The following is a 21,649-nucleotide window of genomic DNA, read 5'->3' on the forward strand; positions in this document are numbered from 1 at the left end:
GGTGTTTGCGCAAGCCATGTGATTGGAATTTTCGCTGTCAGGTGCTTTCAAAGGCGTTTTGAGCATATAAACTGACATTTCCGGAAGCGCGCGAGTCAGTTCTCAAGCGTGCAAAGATTCTTGCAGAGAAACTTGCAAAAGAAAGCTACTGGCCGGCGCCGACACCTGCTCAGGTGAATTCACGAATAGCACTTAGTAGAAGCACTGAGCTGGTTGCGCGCACGCAGAGGCGCACATGTTTTTATGGAACGCTGGGAAACAGAGGCGCAGCCTCACATTGTAGACAAACAAAACTGCGTTTTAGTCCATTTAGCCAATATTATTCAGTATTATGCAGCAGTTCAAAAATCTTGGCTATCAGAAAGTTCAAGTATAGTTAAGAGCATGTACCAATTGTGCAGAAAGCTGTATTTAGTTCATTGTGGAAACTCAACAAGGCTGACTGTGCACAGGGGACCCAGCCGAACTGCACTCGGCAGAAGCACTCAGCTAGAAGCGTGCGAGATAGTAAGAGGATCCCATTTTTTAAACTGTATTTCTATTTCTCACAGCAATGTGGGGTAGTTTGCTGCATATAGACCCTTTAATGTAGGAGTTATTACTACCCCAAGCAGTTTTATTGGCGCCTGTGACCAGCCAAATTGTGTTTGTTCCCAAAGGTCTTGGATTTCTGATGGTGAGATACATTTAAAACCTTGGATTTGGTAGCATTTATCTTTAGGCCCACTACCCCACCAAAACTTTCCAATTCTCGAGTGGCCAACTGAAAAGTGTTAATGGGGTCTGCTGCTATAAGTAGCATATCGTCAGCGTATGCCATAATTTTATGTGGGATGCCTCCAAACTGTATTCCCTCTGTCTGTCTGAACTTAGCAAATAAAGGTTCCAAATGAAGTGCATATAGCAAGGGCGATAGGGGACATCCTTGTTTAGTTCTGCGTTGAAGGTAAATAAGGGGCATCGATAGAGACAAGGACTGCAGGGATCTGCTTCTTTCCACTTTCTCTATTATATGGCATACTCTGCGGATATTGTTGTGCGTTTGTCGACGTTTTATAAAGCCTGTTTGTTCTGGATGTATAAGTATAGGCATATGATCTACTAAACGATTGGCCAAAATCTTAGTGAACATTTTTGCATCAACGTTAATCAATGCTATTGGGTCGTATGACCGCAAATTGTTGGGTCTTTTCCGGGTTTGGGGAAGAGGATTATTTTTGCTTCTTCCATAGATGGAGTAATTTGGCCTGTGTGTGTGAAGGAGTCATATAATTTAGTCAATATGGGGTCTAATAAATTGATAAATGTTTTATAGAACCTAGCTGGGTATCCACCTGGGCCTGGTGATTTGTTTATGGGAAATTCCCTGATAACCCGAGTCACATCGTCTTGAGTTATGGCTCCTTCTAGTGCTTGGATGTCAATTGATGCGAGTTGTGGGAGACTGACTGGGTCTAAAACTGTGTCTAAATAAGCATTATGCAAGAGTGGTACCGGAGCTTCAAATTTATATAGGCTGGTATAGAAGGAATGGAACTGTGTAAGGATGCTCAAGGATTCAGATGTGGTCTCCCAGAGGGTAGTTTGATCTGTTGTATAGTCTTTGAGGCTGCATGTTGTCGCAGCTTGGGTGATAGAAGGCGGTCCATTTTATTTACTTTTATATAATAATTTTGTTTTATAAGAATAAGGGCTTTTTCAGTCTGCTTAGCCATATGAAGATTTAATTTACCGGCTAGTGTTCTATGCTTTTTCCGAATCACGGGACCTGAGCCACTTTCCACCTTTTTGAAAAATAAAGCTAGTTCTTCTTCTAGTTCCAATTCGAAGGCCATATCCTGTTCATGTCTTTGAGCTTCAGCTGCTATAGGAAACCGCTTAATGTTGCCTTAAATGCATCCCAGATGGTATTCAATGACGTTTCCCCTTCTCGATTTAGGTCGAAATATTCCCTTATTTGTTGCGCAATTTCTCCTTGGACCACCTGTTCCTATACCAATGTAAGTGGAAACCTCCAAGACCAAAGGGTTTGTATTTCTTTTGTAATATTGAGATCTAATTTGTGCATTATCAGAGAGGGAAATGGTGTGGGTCTTTATTTGCGTGACAACACCTACGAATGAGGTGGAGATCCAAACGTAGTCTACACGAGAGAATGTCCTATGTACGTGTGAGTAAAAGATATAGCCTTTCTATCCTCCATTCAGGATAAGCTAAACATCTACTATGGAAAGATCTGCACATTTCTTTTTCTAGGGCCTTTTAGGGGGAAGCTGCAGCCTGTTAGCTTACTGCGGTCTCGATCTCCAGTACCATTAATTCTTCTTCCATGAAAGATTCCAGTTATCCTGTGACATGTTTCAAAAAGCCATCTTGGCTTGTATATGGAGCATACGAGGCTACAGGAAGTTTCTTGTCCCAAGCTTTAGAATGACAAATACATATCTACCTTCCTTATGAATCTTAGTACGAATGATTTGGAACTCTGATCCATGTTTCATCGCTAGAAGTGTCCCTGCCACTTTGCATTCAGCATTTGATTGTATAATTTTCTGGTACTGGCGCAGGCGAAGTCTAACCCGGTCTGCCTTTCGGTTATGGGTTTCTTGAAGCGCAACCAAATCCGGTTGGCAACGCCTCAAGAAGGACTCCACTTTCCTATGCATTTGCAGGGTATTAAGCCCCCTTACATTACATGACAGGCACTTGAATTGTGTTCCATTTTTGGATTACACCTTGAAATCAGCACTTTCAGGTACATTTCTTTAGCAACATCATAATAATGTTTCAGCAGAATGAGCAGTTCCCCTCCCTTACCAGCTTGTCTCCCCCTTCCCTATCTATTCCCATAGCTTTCCCACCAGCTTTTTTACCCATCCCACCACCCATCCCATTACCCTTCCCTAATACTATTCCCTGGTGTGATACACATTACCTATTGTATCCCGGAGTCCCCGTTCCCGGCTGCGAATCATCCTCTATCCCAGGGTTATGTGCGCAGAGTCCTAACTTCCCCATCTGTTCCCTGAACAGATAGAAACCAAGATGTCGCTGTCCTTCCGATCTTCTTATCTGATGTTTTTGTCGGTTTCTTGTGTAAAAATATTGTGCCATGAGTACGCCTTCCTATGTTGTGCCAGATTTTTAGGTTGGGCCTCCACGCCAAGCTCCCCAGTCTTCTTATCGTGGACTCCTGCGATTCCTCTTTTGTCGATCCATAGAAGACCAATCCCCTTTATTCGAAAGCACCGCCTGATTCGCCCCTTCTTAGAGCCCTGCTTGCATTTCTTGCTCAATGTGCAGTAGAAGTGATCCTTTGTGCCCAATTCCCTAGAAGTGATCCTTTGTTGCCTGCCATTCAGATTGAAGATTTTCCCAAAGGGGAAAGTACATCTGTATCTTATGCCCCATGGTTGCAAGGTTTTTGGTATGGGATACATATCTTAGCGTTTTTGAAGAGTCAATCTGGATAAATCTTCATAAAGTTGAATCTCTACCCCATTATGTGTGATCAAGGTAGTAGTTCTCGCTTCCCTTAATATTTGTTCTTTTCGTGGATAAAGCACACAGGCAACTAGTACACCCCTTGGGCGGGTGGCAGGTTCCATTTTCTTAGGGCCTTTTCTATGTACCCTATCCAGGAGAATATTTGCTTGATCACTTTCAGTTATAAGGTCTGCGAATATACCAGCAATTGTTTTTTTCAGTTCTGCCAACAACACTGACTCTGGAAGGTTTTGACTCTAATGTTAGAACGACGTGAGTGGTTCTCTAGATCTTCATAGTGCAGTTCCAGGTTGTGTGTCATTCTGGACAGATCCTCTAAGGCAATATCTGAAAGTTTACTCCCTTCTGTCAATTCCTGTATGGCTCGTTCATTAGGGTCAACCCTTTCTGCCAGGCTAGATATTTCTTTGCTAAATTCAGCTAGCGAGTAACTGATTTCCGAGGTGAAGGTGTAAAATTGCAGCTGAAAAGAAGAGGTGCATTTGTCCTGGAATTCCTGGAAGCTTTTGATAAAGTCATCTTTGGACGCTGCCATGTCTGATGCCCCCTGTTGTGTTTCACATAAGTCCTGCGGTTTACATTTCATCAAGGACCCAGACAGGCTTTTACCGCTTGCCCAAAGCGTGTCCAAGGATTTGGGTTGTTTCTGCAGGGAGTCTGTGTGTCCTGGTTGCATCGATTTCTTCCTGGCGCCAGACATGAATCATCTTTTGTCAGCTGTTAGCTGTTTACTTGCTGTAGATGCAAACCACCTTTTGGCTCTCTTTATATTGAGGCGATCACACTGATCTGATAATGGTGCCTTGTTTTTGGCATACAGAAAGTTCGGAGAAAGCTGCTAAGGGAGAAACTTTTGTTTCTTAATTTTATTAAACATCCCTCACCTCTTGGGTAGTTTCTCTGATTTTGTACGTTTTCGCACGAGGCACCAAGGTATCTCCTCTTTTGTCACGTCTAGCTGGTACAGGTTAATGCACTTACAGTTTTGCTGTAGTTGGCATTAGGTGTTCAGCCTACCCCCCGGCAGAATACAGTTTGTTTTGTTTGCCATGCATCACTTAGCTTGTGCAGGTTATTTATTTGGGAAAAATCCACTCCACCGCTTGCGGCTGTGTCTGAATCCCGTTGGACCCCCTCCTGAACTGCATACCGCATGGATGTTATAGTGTGGTTCTGGCTTGCTTGATCCCTGATTTTGGTTGTAGACTCCTTCAAAGCACATGGTCTCTGCCACCAGTAAGAGGTGTGTAGAATCAACTTCACATCCGTCTACTGCAAATACGTTTGAATGTATGATCTTGGATCTGGTCTCAAATGTCATTTGCAGCAGAGGAGAGAGGTTGGCTTGCAATACTGGGAAGGAAACCGTAGTTTTTATCTGCCGTGGAGAGCCGTCCGCTGTGCCCAGGAGCCAGGGCACATCCCTCGCGTCCCACGGCCCCGCTACAGCAGTCCCTGCGTCGGGTGTTAGAGATGGGGTCAAGGGGTCACCGTCGACTTGAATAGGGGGTCGGGGGCTACTTCGCCCGCAGCTGCTTGACTTGCTCACGTTACGAGGATGGAGTAAGCTCTTGCACGCCCGGTCCATCTTGGAACCCCCAAACAAATCCTTTTTAATTGAGCTGCGTTAGGGAGAATTTTCAGTTTAGCGCTAAATTACTCCCACCTTAGAGACCCCCAGCTCTTTTGCTGAACTTTGGGACTTTGTACTTTTAAGTCTATGTGTTTTCTGTGTTTCTTTTGACCTTGGAGTCTGAAAAAATCCATAGGCATCATCTTATACATTGTGACACACCGCACCTTCAGTGCAGTGGCACAGGGAAGTCGCTTAGATTTCCCAAAGGTCTGAATACCTTCTCTTGGTAAAACTACTGTTTTCAAGAGCAGTGAAGTGAAATTGACTTTACTTACATTTCGTAACTTTCTAGACTCAGCACACACTATCTTATCATAGGGTGCTGGAGGGGTTACTTAGTATCCCCTTTGTCTAGTTTCTCATGTAACATTTTATGTTACCCTTTCTACAATTAATGGCTGGTGGCAGTGGTTACTTTTTACTACCATTGTGCGTTTTTACCGCGGGCTGCGTTAGCAGCTGCAGTAAGGCACCCATGGGTGCCCATTTTTTTCAATATGGCCGGTGTTCTTTTTTCGCCATTTCTTGTTGGAAAGGTCCTTCTTGAGATTTACTCTGTGTGCCAAACCAGGTTTGGTCCCTTTATGCATGCTGCCTTTGGCAAGATTCACAGGTAAAGCCCACCTCTGGCTCCAGTATGTCTGGCAGGGGCAGGAAGTAAGGGAGGAGTGCCCAAAACTCCCTGTGCTTAATCCCCTTGGTTACAGAAATGCACTCAAAGGTGATTGGCCGGCTGGCTGTCCGGCAAGGACAGCCACCCTGCTGTGTGGTTGACAGCTAGTCTGGAATGAATGGGAGAAACCTGCATAAAAAGGCGAGGCTTTTGGCTTGGAAGGCAGAGTCGACCAGTGGAGGAAGGCATCCGAAGAAGAACTTGGAAGAGACACCTGCTGCAACTCCTGGACCGTTGGTTTGCCCGGCGAAGCCCTGCTGCTGTGCTGAAGCTCCCAATTCATTTCGACTAGAGAAGCCCTGCAAGGACGACTTCTCCCCTTGGGTTGGTGGGACCAATCAACCCTAAAGTGAACTTGTTTGGACATCCTGTCGAAGCTGGCTGTACTTCCACTGCTGCTGCTGATGGAACCGAAGTGCCAGGGAGAGGAACACGAAATTGAGTGGATCGCTTTTAAGTCAGACCCAAGCACCAAGAAGATCCTCTGGACTTCCCTGAAGCAGGACTGACCAAGCCTGAGCCACCTCAACAGAGTGCTGGACCCCAGATGCGAGGAAAGTCTGAAGTGGTATCCGCGAAGTGCCACTGAATTGAAGTTTACCCATTACTGCTGCTGACCTTCCCATTGCAGTGAAGGAGTCCCAAGGCGTCCTCCATCTTGTCCCCACGACTGAGGCCCAAGAACACCAGGATCTGCACAGCTGTACAGGAAAAGAAGCCAGCTGGAACCATTTCTTCTAACCAAAGGTACTGTAAACCTAAAAGGACTTACCTCTTGTGTAGCCTTACTTGTTCTCAGTTGCGACTTGTCTTGGTTGCTCTTGCAGAGTTGCTTACAGCTTTACCCCTCGCAAGCTTCCCAGCTTGTGGCCCTTCAAGTGACTCTTCTTTCTAAATACTTTCCTAAAAACATTGTGTAAGACTTTTACTTACATGCAAAAAAGATCATCAGCTCCCCTAGACTTGGCTACACTAACATTGACTGTCCTGGCTCCCTGAGAGACTCTTCTTACCTCTGGCTTTGTGCTTGTGCCCCCTTCCCCCCAGGAAGGTGTTAATTAACTTTGCATTGGAATGTTGTAAAAGTACTTACCAGCTTATTAATTATTTGTTAACCTTTGTTTTATTCCCATATCTAACTTTTGCACCAAACCCAGCACTGCTCTAAATGTACCAGTGATAAATCAATGTCCACAGTCTCCTAGCTATTTAAGTCACCTGAGGGTGGAGGAAGTGTCTGTGTGCCATCCCCAATGGGTATTATCTGATTTAGAGAAACCAAGAGTGTGTTTTGAAGTGTATAATAATTGTTACATGTGTTTGCTCCCATAACTGTTAAATAAATTAATAATTGTTTAATCAAGAAACCTTGAGTGTAAGTGTTTATTTGAATAACTGTCACTGTGAAACTCTGTGTTACAACTCTACTGCTCACATTGACCTCCCTTGAGATAAGCCTGGCTGCTCAGCCACACTACCAACCTGTGTAGTACAGACTTGTACCAAAGGTTGGGTACCTATTGCCAGGAGGGCAAGGTTGCTGTAGTCTTCCAAAGGATACTGCAAGCAATCTTGCCTAACAAGCTGTATAGAGAAGCACCCGTACCCACAGCAGTTCAATACTCATTGAACTATTTTATTCAGATTTGGCTTATTTTTGTGTCATGTTCAATTCCAATTGGCACTAGATCTCTTTAAAGGCTTTGCTATAGCCTTTAGAGACCATGATGGGATTTCTAGGTGGTTGTTGCCTTTGGATTTGATGTTTCATGGATTTGTCTGTGATTTGGGGATTGTCCAAACCCAACAAGCCTTCCTCCAGCTATAGGCTTCCAGCTCTCTACCATCAGAGTGACCTTTGTGAGTATGTTACCCATTTTTTATATCACACTGAGAAAGAAGTGAGTTATTAAAAAGGCTGTTCAATTCATGAGGCTTTCTAGTGAGAATTGATGAGAAGGAGATAGTCCTTGAAAAAGCTTTTATGATTTTTAAGTTGGCTGATTCATTTGAAGTAGAGATATAGGGCCCGATTCATGGAATGGGGCGCACAAATGGTGCAACATCCGCACGCCGAGAAGGACCCTGCGCGAGCCGTGGCGCAGAAAAGATTTTGCGTGCCACGCGTATTCATGGATTTAAAGACGCATTACTACCCGTCGCGCAAGTAAAAACAAGCTGTGCGAGGAACGCCCACAATACGCCCCCAAGCACACCAAAAAGCAAGCAAAAAGAGACAAACAGGGCGCACGCCTTCGTGCCACCCCTTGCCCATCACCCAAGAACCTCTGTGAGAAGGCGTGCCCCACCTCGCAAGCCCAGCTGCACCCTAGCGAAAACGTGGGCCTCACCTCGCAAAGCCAGACTGCACCCGAGCGCAAACGCAGGCCTCACCTCGCAAGCACAGGCTGCACCCCAGTGAAAATGTGGGCCCTCCCTGGCAAAGCCAGCCTGCACCCCAGTGAAATCACGCACCTCACCTCGCAAAAGCCCAGGCTGCACCCCAGAGAATATGCGGGTCCTGCCTCGCAAGCCCAGACTGCACCCCAGCGAAATCGCACGCCTCACCTCACAAGCCCAGGCTGCACCACAGCGAAAATACGGGTCCTCCCTAGCAAGCCCAGACTGCACCACAGCAAAAATGCGGGCCATCCCTCGCAAGCACAGGCTGTACCCTCCAGTCTGGACACCCCGCCCCAGGCAGCCCCATAGAGACTGGGCATCACCTCCAGCCCCACTCATCTGTGACACCCCCGAGGCAGCCCACTCCAGGCTGGACACCCCCCCAGAGGCAGCCCCCTCCAGACTGGGCACCACCCCCCAGACCCCTCACCTGTGACCCCCCTCCCCCCTGAGGCAGCCCACTCCAGACTGGACACCCCCCACAGGCAGCCCCCTCCAGACTGGGCACCACCCACAAGCAGCCCCCTCCAGACTGAGCCCCATCCTCTCAGCCCCCCTCACCTGAGACCCCCCCCCCACCCCTGACAGGCAGCCCACTCCAGACTGTACACCACCCACAGGCAGCCCCATTCAGGCCAGACAGGCCCCACAGGCAGCCCCCTCCAGACTGGACACCCCCCACAGGCAGCCCCCTCCATACTGGGCACCACCCATAGGCAGCCCCCTCCAGACTGGACACCCCCCCCACAGGCAACCCCCTCCAGACTGGGCACCCATCACAGGCAGCCCACTCCAGACTGGACACCCCCCACATGCAGCCCCCTCAAGACTGGATACCCCCACAGTTAGTCCCCTCCAAACTGGGCACCCCCCCAGCCACCCTTCACCTGTGCCCTCCCCCCCAAGGCAGACCACTCCATACTGGAAACCCCCCCACAAGTAGCCCCCTCCGGACTGGGCACCATCCCCAGCCCCCCTCACCTGTGACAGCCCCCAGGCAGCCCACTCTAGGCTGGGCACCCCCCCCCCCCGAGGCAGTCCCCTTCAGACTGGGCACCACCCCCCGGTCACCCTCACCTGTGACACCCCCCCGCCAGGCAGCCCACTCCAGACTGGACACCCCCCACAGACAGCCCCCTCCAGACTGGACACCCCCCAGAGGCAGCCCCCTCCAGACTGGGCACCACTCCCCAGACCCCTCACCTGTGACCCCCTCCTCCCCCAAGGCAGCCCACTCCAGACTGGGCACCACCCACCAGCAGCCCCCTCCAGACTGGGCACCTGCCCCAGCCCCCCCTCAACTGTGACACCCCCCAGGCAGCCTACTCCAGACTAGACAACCCCCCCCACAAGCAGCCCCTTCCAGACTGGACACCCCCCAAAGGCAGCCCCCTCAACACTGGGGCCCAGCTCCCCCTCACCTGTGACATCCCCCCACTCCAGACTGGGCCCCCTCTCCCCCCGAGGCAGCCCCCTTCAGACTGGACACCGCCCCATATGCAACCCCCTCTAGACTGGGCACCACCCCCCAGTCACCCTCACCTGTGACACCCCCCACAGGCAGCCCACTCCAGACTGGACACCCGTCACAGGCAGCCCCCTCCAGATGGGGCACTACCCCCAAACCCTCTCACCTGTGACCCCCCCAGGTAGCCCACTTCAGATTGTACACCCCCCCACAGGAAGCCCCCTCCAGACTGGACAGCCCTCAGAGGCAGCCCCCTCCAGACTAGACAGCGCCCACAGGTAGCACCCTCCAGACTGGACAGCCCCCACAGGCTGCCCCCTCCAGACTGGGCACCACCCACAGGCAGCCCCCTCCAGACTGGACACCCCCCACAGGCCGGCCCATCCAGACTGGACAGTCCCCACAGGCAGCCCCCTCCAGGCTGGGCACCCATCACAGGCAGCCCACTCCAGACTGGACACCCACCACAGGCAGCCCCCTCCAGACTGGACACCCCTCACATGCAGCCCCCTCCAAACTGGGCAGCCCCCCCAGCCGCCCCTCACCTGTGCCCCCCCAGGCAGACTCTGGACTGGGCACCACCCCCAGCATCCCTCACCTGTGAAACTGGACACCCCCCCGCAGAGGCAGCCCCCCCCAGACTGGACACCCCCCACAGGCAGCCCCCTCACCTGTGACTCCTCCCCCCCCAGGCAGACCACTCCATGCTGGACACCCCCCACAGGCAGCCCACTCCCTACTGGGCACCCCCCCGACCCCACTCTCATGTGACACCCCCCGGGCAGCCCCCTCCAGACTGGACACTGACCACAGGCAGCCCCCTCCAGACTGGCCACCTACCACAGGCAGCCCCCTCCGCACTGGTCACCACCACCAGCTCCCCTCACCTGTGACACCCCCCCCCCCAGTAGCCCACTCCAGACTGGGCACCCCCTACAGGCAGCCCCCTCCAGACTGGACACCCCCCCCACAAGCAGCCCCTTCCAGACTGGGCACCACCTGCCGGCCCGCCTTACCCGTGACTCTCCCCAGGCAGCCCACTCCAGACTAGATACCCCCTACAGGCAGCCCCCTCTAGACTGGCCCCCTCCCTCACTTGTGACACCCCTCCACTCTCCCGCAGGCAGCCCCCTCACCTGTGACTCCTCCCCCCCAGGCAGACCACTCCATGCTGGACACCCCCCACAGGCAGCCGCCCCCCAGACTGGACACCCCCCTGTCCCCCTCACATGTGAAATACCCCCCCTCAGGCAGCCCACTCTGGACTGTCCACCACCCCCAGCATCCCTAACCTGTGACACGCCCAGCTCTCCCGCAGGCAGCCTACTATAGACTGGACACCCCGCACAGGCAGCCACCCCCCAGACTGGACACCCCCCCGCCCCCAGCCCCCCTCACATGTGACACCCCCCAGGCATCCCCCCTCCAGACTAGGCAGCTCCTCCAGACTGGGCACCCCCACAGGAGGCCCCCTCCAGAGTGGGCACCACCCAAAGGCAGCCACCCTCACCTGTGACCCCCCCCCCCCCACAAGGCAGCCCACTCCAGTCTGGACACCCTGTTAGGCAGAATCCAGGGCAGTTCCCTTAGGGAGCACTACTTCAGATTAGGACTACAGGTGAGAGCAATAATTCCCCTTTGGTATCAGTCCGCACCACAAAGATTTAGTTAGTATATACACTTCTAAGTCAACACATAGATCATAGTTAATAAAGTAAGTTAAGTTTAGTCAAAAGAAAAGCTTATACAACTCCCTATTCAATTGTAGACACGTCTGCGGCACAGTGAAAACCAACTACAAATGGCACTCCAACAATTCAACGAAAGGGAGGGAAAGCACAAGTTAAATTGAAATATCTTCAGACAGCCCCTAGCAACACTTCCCTGAAGTTTTGTGAACAAGTAATGCACAGTAACACTTTAGCAGAAAGATAAGTGAATGAAAACTGAGCAAAATGGCACTCCAGAAGTTAAAGACTAATTAAACGGGAGATAGATAGCTTTGGATAACACAACATTTATAAGCATTAAACTTCAACTGCTATTTACGACACATTTAATATTTTAATAAAGACATAAAAAAATTATTTTACAAGTCTGTTGTAAATCACTCAATAAAACACTCTAAAACAGTGACAATATCGTACCCTAATGGCTAGGATTGACATCAATGTTAATCTGATCAATAATAATGCAGAGTATCTAACGTTTAGTTCTCTAGTATTGTCCTTGTCTTGACATTTCTCATATTACTATGGTCAAAAAATTTAACCATTGTGTAGTCTTGACATGTTTCTGTTCGATGTCAATTAATACAGAACTTTCATCAGGAGTATAGTCACTAAGATTAAAAAACCACAATCTAAACTTTGGATCTGTTAAACCAAAGAATCTTCTGGCTGGATGTGGAAAGTGTACACGACAAATCTGACGTGTTTTCAAATGGTTGTAACTTGTCCTCTCTGTGGAGTTAATGCAGAAGCTGGCTTAATTAAGGCATATTTAAGGCTTCTGTAGGTGAAGAGACCCTTAATAAGGGATAAACATCCTGAAGGTTTAGGGTGATAATGGCTCTATGATCCTTGCAAAGAGGTCAATTGGGAAAGCTCTTTCTGCAACACTCAGAATAATTTTTGTTCGGCAGAAATGAGCATGGCTCGTTATGATAAATCGCTGTATTCTTTAGTGAAGGCTGAAGTAGAGCTACGTTGACTACAATAGGCTTCTGTGTAGTAAAGCGTCTTTTAAATACCTGTAGTTGGTATCTCAATTGGGCGAGTCTTTTGCGGGACCTCGCTGTAGCCGGTTGAGTTCGCCCTCTTTCCCTCAAAGATAGCTTTCCTATCTTTGAGGGAAAGAGGGCGAAACAGTAGGAAGGAAGAGGGGTTTAGAAGATTTAGGTGCATCAACACATTTCTCATTGAAAACCAATCTAGTGAGAGCAGATCTAACAAATCAGCCAGAGTCAATAGGGCTGAGCCAGAGTCAGTGGTACAGGACCAAGAGCTTAGGAGCAAAAATGTTCTTGTAGCTGCAGTCAAGTCTTTAGTAGAAAAATATTGAAGAGGTAGATGCAAGGCGAAAGACAATGTTAAGAGAGAGGGTGGCCGACCCTACAAGTAGTTAAAGGATTTAAAACACCTTTAGGGCTGTCACGGAGAAAGGGCAGCCTGGCGGAACAATGTACCTTAAACGTGAAGAAGTGGCTCCTGCGGTGGCGGTTGTTCCTGGTAGTTCCTGCAGGTCGAGGGATCCAACAGAGGAAGAGAGGATCTTGTTGCGGAGGAAGGTTTGAGTCGCTGTACTACCCAGGGATGAAACCAGCCGCGGTGCTGCCAAACGAAGTTTAAAAGGTACGCTCCTTTTAATCGTGGTCCGGGTCGATAGCTGCCTGACTATCCGGTCTCCAAGTGCTGGGCACTGACGATTCGACCAAGGCAGGTCCGAGGATGCGATAGGTGAACTGGTTGACCCCACCAGCTCAAGGGAAGGAGGCCCTTTCGCTGAAGATTTCCTCTCGTCGTGTGGAAGAGTGGTGAGACGATCCGGCAGGGCTTCACCGGTGGTGTAGATGCTGAAGATGTCTCTGGCTTCTCTCCCCTTCGGTTCTGTAGTTCCAGTGGCAACGTCTTGCTCTTCCAGTCCTCAGGACCCTGCTTTTATGCAGAATGAGACCCATTCATACAGGCTAGCTGTGACTCACACAGTGGAGTGGTCATCTTGGCGGGAGACCCTCCAGCCTACCAGGTTAGAGTGCGACCTGAGTTGCTGTGGCAACTCTGTCCGGGGGGGTCTACTCCCCCTCCCAAACAACAGACCCACCCCAGACTCAGTGGCGCCGAAAGGAGGGCTTCTTGGCAGAAGCACGCCAAAAGGATGAACAAAGGATCCCTGACCTGGTTTAGGAAAATGGAGTAAAACTCGAGAAAGAAGTTTTATCAAAGTTCTGGCAAATAAAACTTACCGGAGTAAAGTTATTAATAAAATAAACCGGCGGTATGTGAGAGGCTGTCAGTAAAAGTGGTAGCCTCGAACAATGGGAAAATCCCATAGGAAAATATTTGGGGTCGAATATAAAAAGGTAGTAACCACTGCCACCAGCCAGAAACTTTGTAGAGGGGGACTTTAAGGTACCCTCTCGAAATTGAACATAGGGGAAGAACTATTAACCCCTTCCAGTACTTCCATATTAAGATGGGGTGTACTGGTTAAGTTCATAAAAATCGACTAGTAAAGTCAATGGGGACTTTACATGCCCTGGGAGACAGTAGTCAGTCCCAGGGTATGGAGTCTATGTTTGGGGGTCGCTGCGACACCCCTGTGTCACTGCACGGAGGGTGCTGTGTAACACATGTGCATAAAGATGGCTGCTATGGGTGAGAGAAAAGATCCCATAGGCATTCAACACAAAAATAGCCTAGAACACACATAGCAAAAATGCCTAAGAGTGGGAAAGAGTCTCACTCTTAGCAGGTAAAAAGAAACAAACCCTTCAAATCCAGCAAAGCTGCTGGGGGACTCTATAGGTAAGGGAAATTAGCCATGAAATGAGAATTCTCCCTAACACACCCCCCACAGGCAGCCCCTCCAGAATAGTCACCCCCCCACAGGCAACCCGCTCCAGACTTGGCACTACTCAAAGGCAGCCCCATCCAGACACTGGGCAGCCCCCTCCAGACTGGGCACCACCCCCCAGCCACCCTCACCTGTGACCCCCCCCCCCAGGCAGCCCATTCGAGACTGGACACCCCACACAGGCAGCCCCCTCCAGACAGGGCACTGCCCCCCAGCCCCCTCACTTGTGACCCCCCAGGCCAGCCCACTCCAGACTGAACACCCCCCTACTGGCAGCCCCCTCCAGACTGGGAACCACCACCAGCAACCCTCACCTGTAACAATCCCCCCCACCCCCAAGCAGGCAGCCTGATCTAGACTGGACACCCCCCACAGGATGCCCCCTCCAGACTGGACACCACTGACTAGCCTCCCTCACCTGTGACCCCACCCGGCAGACCACTCCATACTGGACACCCCCCACGGGCAGCCCCCTCCAGACTGGGCACCACCCACAGACAGCCCCCTCCAGACTGGACACCCCCCACAGGCAGGCCCCTCCAGATTGAGCACCATACCCCAGACCCCCTAGTCCAGACTGGAAACCCCCACAGGGCGCCCACTCCAGACTGGGCACCAACCCCTAGCCCCCCTCACTCACCTGTGACCCCACCCCCCCCTCCAGGTAGCCCACTCCAGACTGGACATCCCCCACAGGCGGCCTTCTCCAGACTGGGCACCACCCACAGGCAGCCCCCTTCAGAGCATGCCATAGCAACAAGCAGATACATATGTCATGCACACGCACACACACACATATCAGCTCAGAGGGCCCAAGCAGTGGCATGACCAATCACATCAGTCTCGTGAACTGCAATGCTGCAACGTGACTAAGCCAGACATCCAAATACGTGCTGCATCCAGACGTGAGTGATGCACAGTCACACATTTCCATTTTGGGCACATGCACAAGAGCATCATGCATGCACATGACCTGGGCAACACTAAGTCAACTGGCACACTTGCCATCCCAGAATGTCGCAGACACAAGTAACATTGCATTTGCACGGTCTGCAAGACAGCACTACAACATACAATGCAAGTAAGAGCACATTTGAAATCAAAAGATGTCTGAATGGAGAGCAATGTCTGGGGCATGCATGCAGACATCCGTCTCAGAAGCATACTTGCTGCAAGCCTAAGGGGGTCACTGCTAATATGCTGGCACATGCACAACACACATGCACCGCAGAGCTCTGCACCACATGGCTACTCACCAGTCGACTCCAGACATTGGGTGTGCCGCGCCGGGTAAAACCTTTCCAGGATCCACATGATGTTCCCCGACAACTGGCACCTGCGTGCACGGTGCCCCTCCGTGGTAGCACCGGCCTGGACAAATCACATGGCCTTGCCATGGGTCCTGGATTTTAGATCCTCCCAGCGCTTGTACACTGTCTTGAAGGTGCGGACAGCCGCCCCCTGCGCGGTCCTGTCCCAGATCTACTGATGCTCTTCCTTGACGAGCTGCAAAACAGGGTTGAAGAGGGCATCACAATGCTCCAGGACCTTTGCCACCAGGATGTCAACTTCCCTGGCGCTGAAGTTGACAGCCCTCTGCCTCGCTGCCAAGGGTTTGCCGCTTTGGTCTGATGATGATGGTGCAGACCTGGCAACCCCCGAGGCCGGCGTGGTTGGGCAAGGGGGTCCTGGTGCTGGGCTGTGGAGCAGTGGTGGTGGGAGTCCAACGAAGCAGCCGAGGTGGTCACAGGGCTGGAGACAGGAGCACAGGCAATGGCTAGACAGCAGGCACTCCAAGCGCAGTGCAGGTGGGCAGCAGGCACGTCATGACCCTTGCCCCTGGCCCTCACTGGCAAGTCAGCCTTCCAGTTAGGGCCAGGTCAAAGGCCTTAAAACCTCATCCAAGACTCTCTTGGAGTCAGTCCTGGCGCCTTTGGCGCCAGGCTCATAACCATCATGAAGACCAACATTACTTGGGACTATTTAACTTGGCGGAGTTCAGCCAACATGGAGGCACACACATAGCTCAGTTACAAGGAACTGAGCTATGCGACCTAGTCTTTTGGGTGTGGCAGGCCGGGGACTACTTTACCTGGACTACTTTGGGTGTGGCAGGCCTGGGACTATTTTACCTGAGACTATGTAAACCACACCCAAACAGCAGAACATGCTTTGCGTTATTCTGCTGTGGGCAGCGTAACGCTCACTGTGTCCAGTTCTTTGATATCAGTTTACCTAAAACCAAGGACCTGCAGAGAGAGAAAGAACACTATGAAACTTACCTGGAACAGTATCCAGTCTTCAATCCATCGCCAACTTCATTTCCACTCACCTGAAGGTACGAACTCCATCATCTGGCACTGCATGCATCCTGGAATACCATTACCTGGAAAGAGGAGAAAGAAAGACAGCATTAGTAAGCATTTACTCACGTTTCCTCCTGAATGAAGAAAGCCACACAATTCTTACCTAGGTAGACATCTCATGGTCAGTATAATTGTTGGAACATTACGGCGCTCGGCGAGGAACATCGCAACCTGCAAGGAGAGAAAAGACACAGGTTAGCAATATAAAAGGCGAAACAGCGCAGCACATCGCGCATTACTCACCGGACAGCATCGCGCACACCGCGCTTTCGCCTACCGGCCCATGCTCATCTTCAAACTGCATGACAACACAAAAATACCTTTGCATACCTAAAAGGAAAGAAGCAAGACATTATTATTCGAACTAAGAGGAACATAAAAACTGCATACAAAGACTGTAAAGCAGTAAACCTACGGAGTCACAGCAAGCCTGGGTTTCCACATGGGGGCTTGCACCAGTGAAGTAACTTGGTCCCTGCTCGCCCCCCACATCTACGCGCCTCTGCCACGAGGAGCAGGACGGAGAATCCACCTTTTACAATATTAAGGTGAGGAGAGGGGCCCAAGGGGGAGGAAGGAGTTGAGGCCAAGGGAGGTGGGAAAACATAGACATTCTGGTATTGAATCCAGCTCTCCTATATTGCAGACCCATCTTTAACCAAAGGCCTTACCAAGGGACTGGGAGAGGGTTCAAGAGTGCAAATCATCCAACCAGGGCTGGGTGGCGTCCCAATGGATACCAGGTGAGCGTAACAGTACACTGTAAAGGCAGCAACAGATGGCAGGTAAAATGGCGCGGAGGAAGGAGCGCAAGTCTTCTGTGTCTCGCAATGATGGCAGCCGTGAACAGAGTGAAGGGACTCTGTGCGTAAAAAATGAGAAAAGCATGGACACGTGAAATCCGAGGAAAGGCCCTCAGCGCATAATTTCCGTGACACACGCAGGCATTTAGCACACCATATTCGGGGATACATTAGTACGTGTAGAAGCAACTCCAAGCGTGCATGCGAAGTGGAAGAGATGGACGAGTGGAGTACTGCACATTTTGGGGTGCCAAGTAATCAGTTCACTTATTATTATGGTGGGTGATTTGCCTGCGCGCATAGCTACTGTTGATTTTTTGTGAGGCGAGTCACATATACATTTTTGTCAACTCTGGGTGCCCCTGTGTATTGCATACCACTATTCTTACCTTTATGGTAGCTTTCCGTGGTTCACGTATGCATTTTTTGTGTTGCTTGGTGCCACTGCATATCGCGTACCCCTTTTTTCATTTTTTGGAAGCTATCTTGGTATCGCGTACGCATCTATTTATTTTTGGGTGCCTGTGCATTACGCATACCGTATTGCTGACACCTTGAGCCTTGCTGGACCACAGAACTATGTCTTTCCTCACGTAGACTGCCCCCTCACTCAAATTGCCCAGGACAATTACTTGGTGTGCCTTCCATATTTCGTTATGCCTGGAACATGAGTGGAAAGGCCCCAAGGGGTAAAGGGGGCAGACGTGGCCGTGGTCAGGGACATGCTGCGGAAGCAGCTGCCCCAGCCCCAAGGGTTCCGGGACATGCCGAGGAAGCAGATGTACCAGCCTCAAGTGTTCCGGGACATGCTGCGGAATCAGGTGTCCCAGCCTGAAAGTGTATGGGACGTGCTGCCGAAGTGCCATGCCCCAGGCCACTTGTGGTCCGGCTTCTGGAGCCCAGAGCGGTCCCAGCCACACACGGGTGGCACCAACACCTTGTGGCAAGAAGGCAAAGCCTGCACAGCAAGAACAGGCTCAACCCCATGACACGGCACAGGACACTGGCACGTTGAGGAAGAAGAACTTCCGTGATGAAAAACTCAAGACCCTCATGGACTACGTGACCAGTCACCACGTGACATGTGCCAGCAACCGGGGAGCACACATACACCTGCTCAGCGTATGGTGTATTGGTAGCATGTGAAGGATGAGATCAACGCCTTAGGGTTTGAGAAGCGCACTGCTGCACAGGTAGTGAACTCTTGAAATGATCTCACCTGTCGCACCAAGTCCTAGCTGGGTGCCAACCTAGCTTCTGCTCTGGCAACTGGAGTGGGGTCACCAGAGAAGGAGGAGCTGAGCATGAAGAGGCTATAAGCCAATTCATTCTACTGGAGCAGGTGCAAGGCGTCGGAGGCCTGGAGGCGAGGACCTGTCCGGTGAGTGCCCAACATTGTGCATCCTGAGTACGTGTAGTAAAGCATCACCAAGATATTTAATTATGGTGCAGATCTAGCTGTATTGGAATGACTGCCCCGGGTGAACATGTCATGGGTGTACCGACTCCTGTCCAGTATACACAAGAGTTGATACAAACCATGTGTTGTACATCAGTTGAACATGTCTGTGTGACAGTACTTCTCCCCCACTAGCATGCCCCATAACATCTGCAACATGATACCTCAATGTGCACAGTTATTTGCTGCATCCTTGATGTCTGTGACTCTGCTCTGTGAGACATGTGCTTGTGTCAGAAAAACGAGTTACATTTCATGCCCTGCAGGGTATAGAATCTTTTTTCACACATGTATGTAGGTTCTTCCATGCTACATAGAACATCCAAGAGGACAACCAGCATGCCATATGGTGTTCCCTGAGTGAGTGTGCATATGTCTAGACTGTGCACATCCCCGCTGCCCCAATGGCAATGACTCCTGAGGCAAATCATTGTGAGACCTGCTCCCTATTACACTCCTACACTCAGCCCACACTCCATGGGTCCAGGCCCTTCTCCCTATTGTGGGTCACTGTACCTGTCTCTGGAGCATACCTCAGCGGCAACATGCTCGCCTTGGAAGCAAGACAACACAGAGCAACACAGGTTCAATCTCCGGATCCGCACTTAGAAGCCTCTGGGTAATAAGCGCGTTATAAATAACCTATCATATCATGATTTCATACCTTGTTCCCATCTACAACTCCACTGACTTACTCTCGCCACTTCACAAACCTTGCCTATGTGGTACTCTTACAGCCATACATCAACTGGGACCGTTTCCTTTTTCCCAGACTTAGGGCATATTCCCATTGTGTACAGTCCCTGTACCAGGACAACACTGGTGTGGCATGTGAAGGATGCAGACTTAGCTGTGGATATGTGCGTCCGTCGCCATGTGATGTAATTGCACGTCACAGAGCCACATGCCCATTTCACTGGTATTAGTCAACAGTTTGCAGTGCCATGGGCCCTAATGTGCTTCTTAACAACCCTGTTGGTTGGCAATGTGTCCACTGGCAGCATGGCCCTGAGCTGGGAATGTTGCTGCTAGTCTGCATATGCCATGTGGTATTTCTTATGGTGACATGCCATGCATTATGTTGCATGACAGCAATGTGATACACATGTTTACTGTAGACACGTTGCACATGACTCCAAAGGTCTTTTTCTGTCCATGTGCATGTGAGGAGGCACCAGAGGAGGAGGAAGAGGATGAAGAAGAGTCTGCGGAACTTCAGACCACCAGTGGAGGACGTGGCACGGCAGCCGTGAAAACCCACTGGTGCTACAGACCATCCTGAACCATGCTGCAGACACTTCTGACTCTTTAGACTCAAGTAGCTCTGATGCTGAACAAGATGTGCAGTCCTCAATGCTGCCAGAGGTGAGTGCACCAATGGGTGGAGCAGTTGGGGCCCGTGATTCTGCAGGGGGTCAGGTGCTTTCACAAGGCCAGTCAGTGGTGGCACGTCCATCTGTGGTGGTTACGGTTGCAAGCCCACACTCCCATGTATTGGTTTCAGGTCCTGGGTCAGATGTCCAAGGGAGTGTTGCAGTCTTGCAGCCAGGGACAGTGGTATCACAGCAAGGGCCATGCTTACTTGGATCAGACAGGCGTGTCCCCCACACATGTGGGGGACGTTTGCAGACTGGGCAGACATAGTGGGAAAAGCAGCTATTGCGTTTGGCTGAGGTCATGGATAGCATGGCCACTTCCATGATCCCCCCCAGCTACAAGGGTGGAGCACCAGCTGCAGGTCATGCGGTCCACATGTCGCTCAGAGGCTGCACATGCAGGCCAACATGAGGGGCCGACGGGCAGACCTGTAGTGTGCTTGCAGAGGGTCAGGCACACAGGGAAGCCCTGAGGCGTGAGTTGTTGGCCCACAGAGCTGCAATCCATGAGGAAGAGGCAGTCAGCAGAAGACTGTTCCGCTAGGAGATGTTATCATTGAGGCAGAAAATCTTGAAGGAACTGGTGCATTCATCAGTGTCACGCATGGCGGCTGCTACTGAGGGCCAGACCAGGGCACTGCGTGGTGAGCCTCCAGCACCACTTTCACCTTCAGATTCAACACAGGATGGGGTGCCAGCACAGACATGCCTCCCAATCCACCATAGCCATGTGATTTGTGAGCCCATGGAGTTTTTTTTTTTTTTTTTGACGTGACATGCACCCTGTCCCTCCCCCCTCCTGGGTGGACTCCCCCAGTCCATGATAGACATTTTTGATTTTTTTGTTAAATTTTTGATACTTTTGTTGATCCCAGGCCCGGATGTTGGCATGTTATTTTTGAGTTTCCCTATCCAGGTTTTTTTTTTTTTTCCTTGAGGTTTGCAGTTAACCTCTCAAGGCCATAACGTTTGCAATGGTGGACATGCAGGCATGCATAGTGAGGTCAACTTGCATGTTTGTATGGTGGTACACAGGATGGCATGTGCAGATAATTTTGGGTTCAGTGTATCCTCACACATGTGTGCTGTGTGAATGGTACTTCACTATGCCTGTTGTAATGTCTTCTCACATGTTGTTTCAGTAATCTGCGATGAGGCGGCGACTGCTGTCCCGGGGGAGACACCCTGCACTCTGACGTCCATGCTCCCCATGCCCTACACCAGGGATTGGTCCTCCTGTCACTAATTTGGAGACAGAGTTCCTGGTGAAGGTGATGCAGGATTCACACCATGCCGGCGCAGTCAACGGGTAAGCATGAGCACTGTCTTGCATGTTGAGCATGCGTCATTGGTCCCCATGTTTGCTGCAAGTGTAACTTTTTT

The 21,649-nt window shown here is 50.7% G+C and overlaps 1 protein-coding gene across 1 annotated transcript in view; it reads right to left on the reverse strand.

The window, feature by feature from the left end:
* LOC138569763 (cAMP-responsive element modulator-like) overlaps positions 1-21,649 on the reverse strand; it is a 1,496,827-nt gene that overhangs the window by 1,447,564 nt on the left and 27,614 nt on the right. The gene's annotated exons all lie outside the window — the stretch shown is intronic.

Source organism: Ambystoma mexicanum, chromosome 2q, assembly GCF_040938575.1.
Source record: "Ambystoma mexicanum isolate Mex_15411 chromosome 2q, UKY_AmexF1_1, whole genome shotgun sequence".
In the NCBI taxonomy this organism is placed as follows: domain Eukaryota; kingdom Metazoa; phylum Chordata; class Amphibia; order Caudata; family Ambystomatidae; genus Ambystoma; species Ambystoma mexicanum.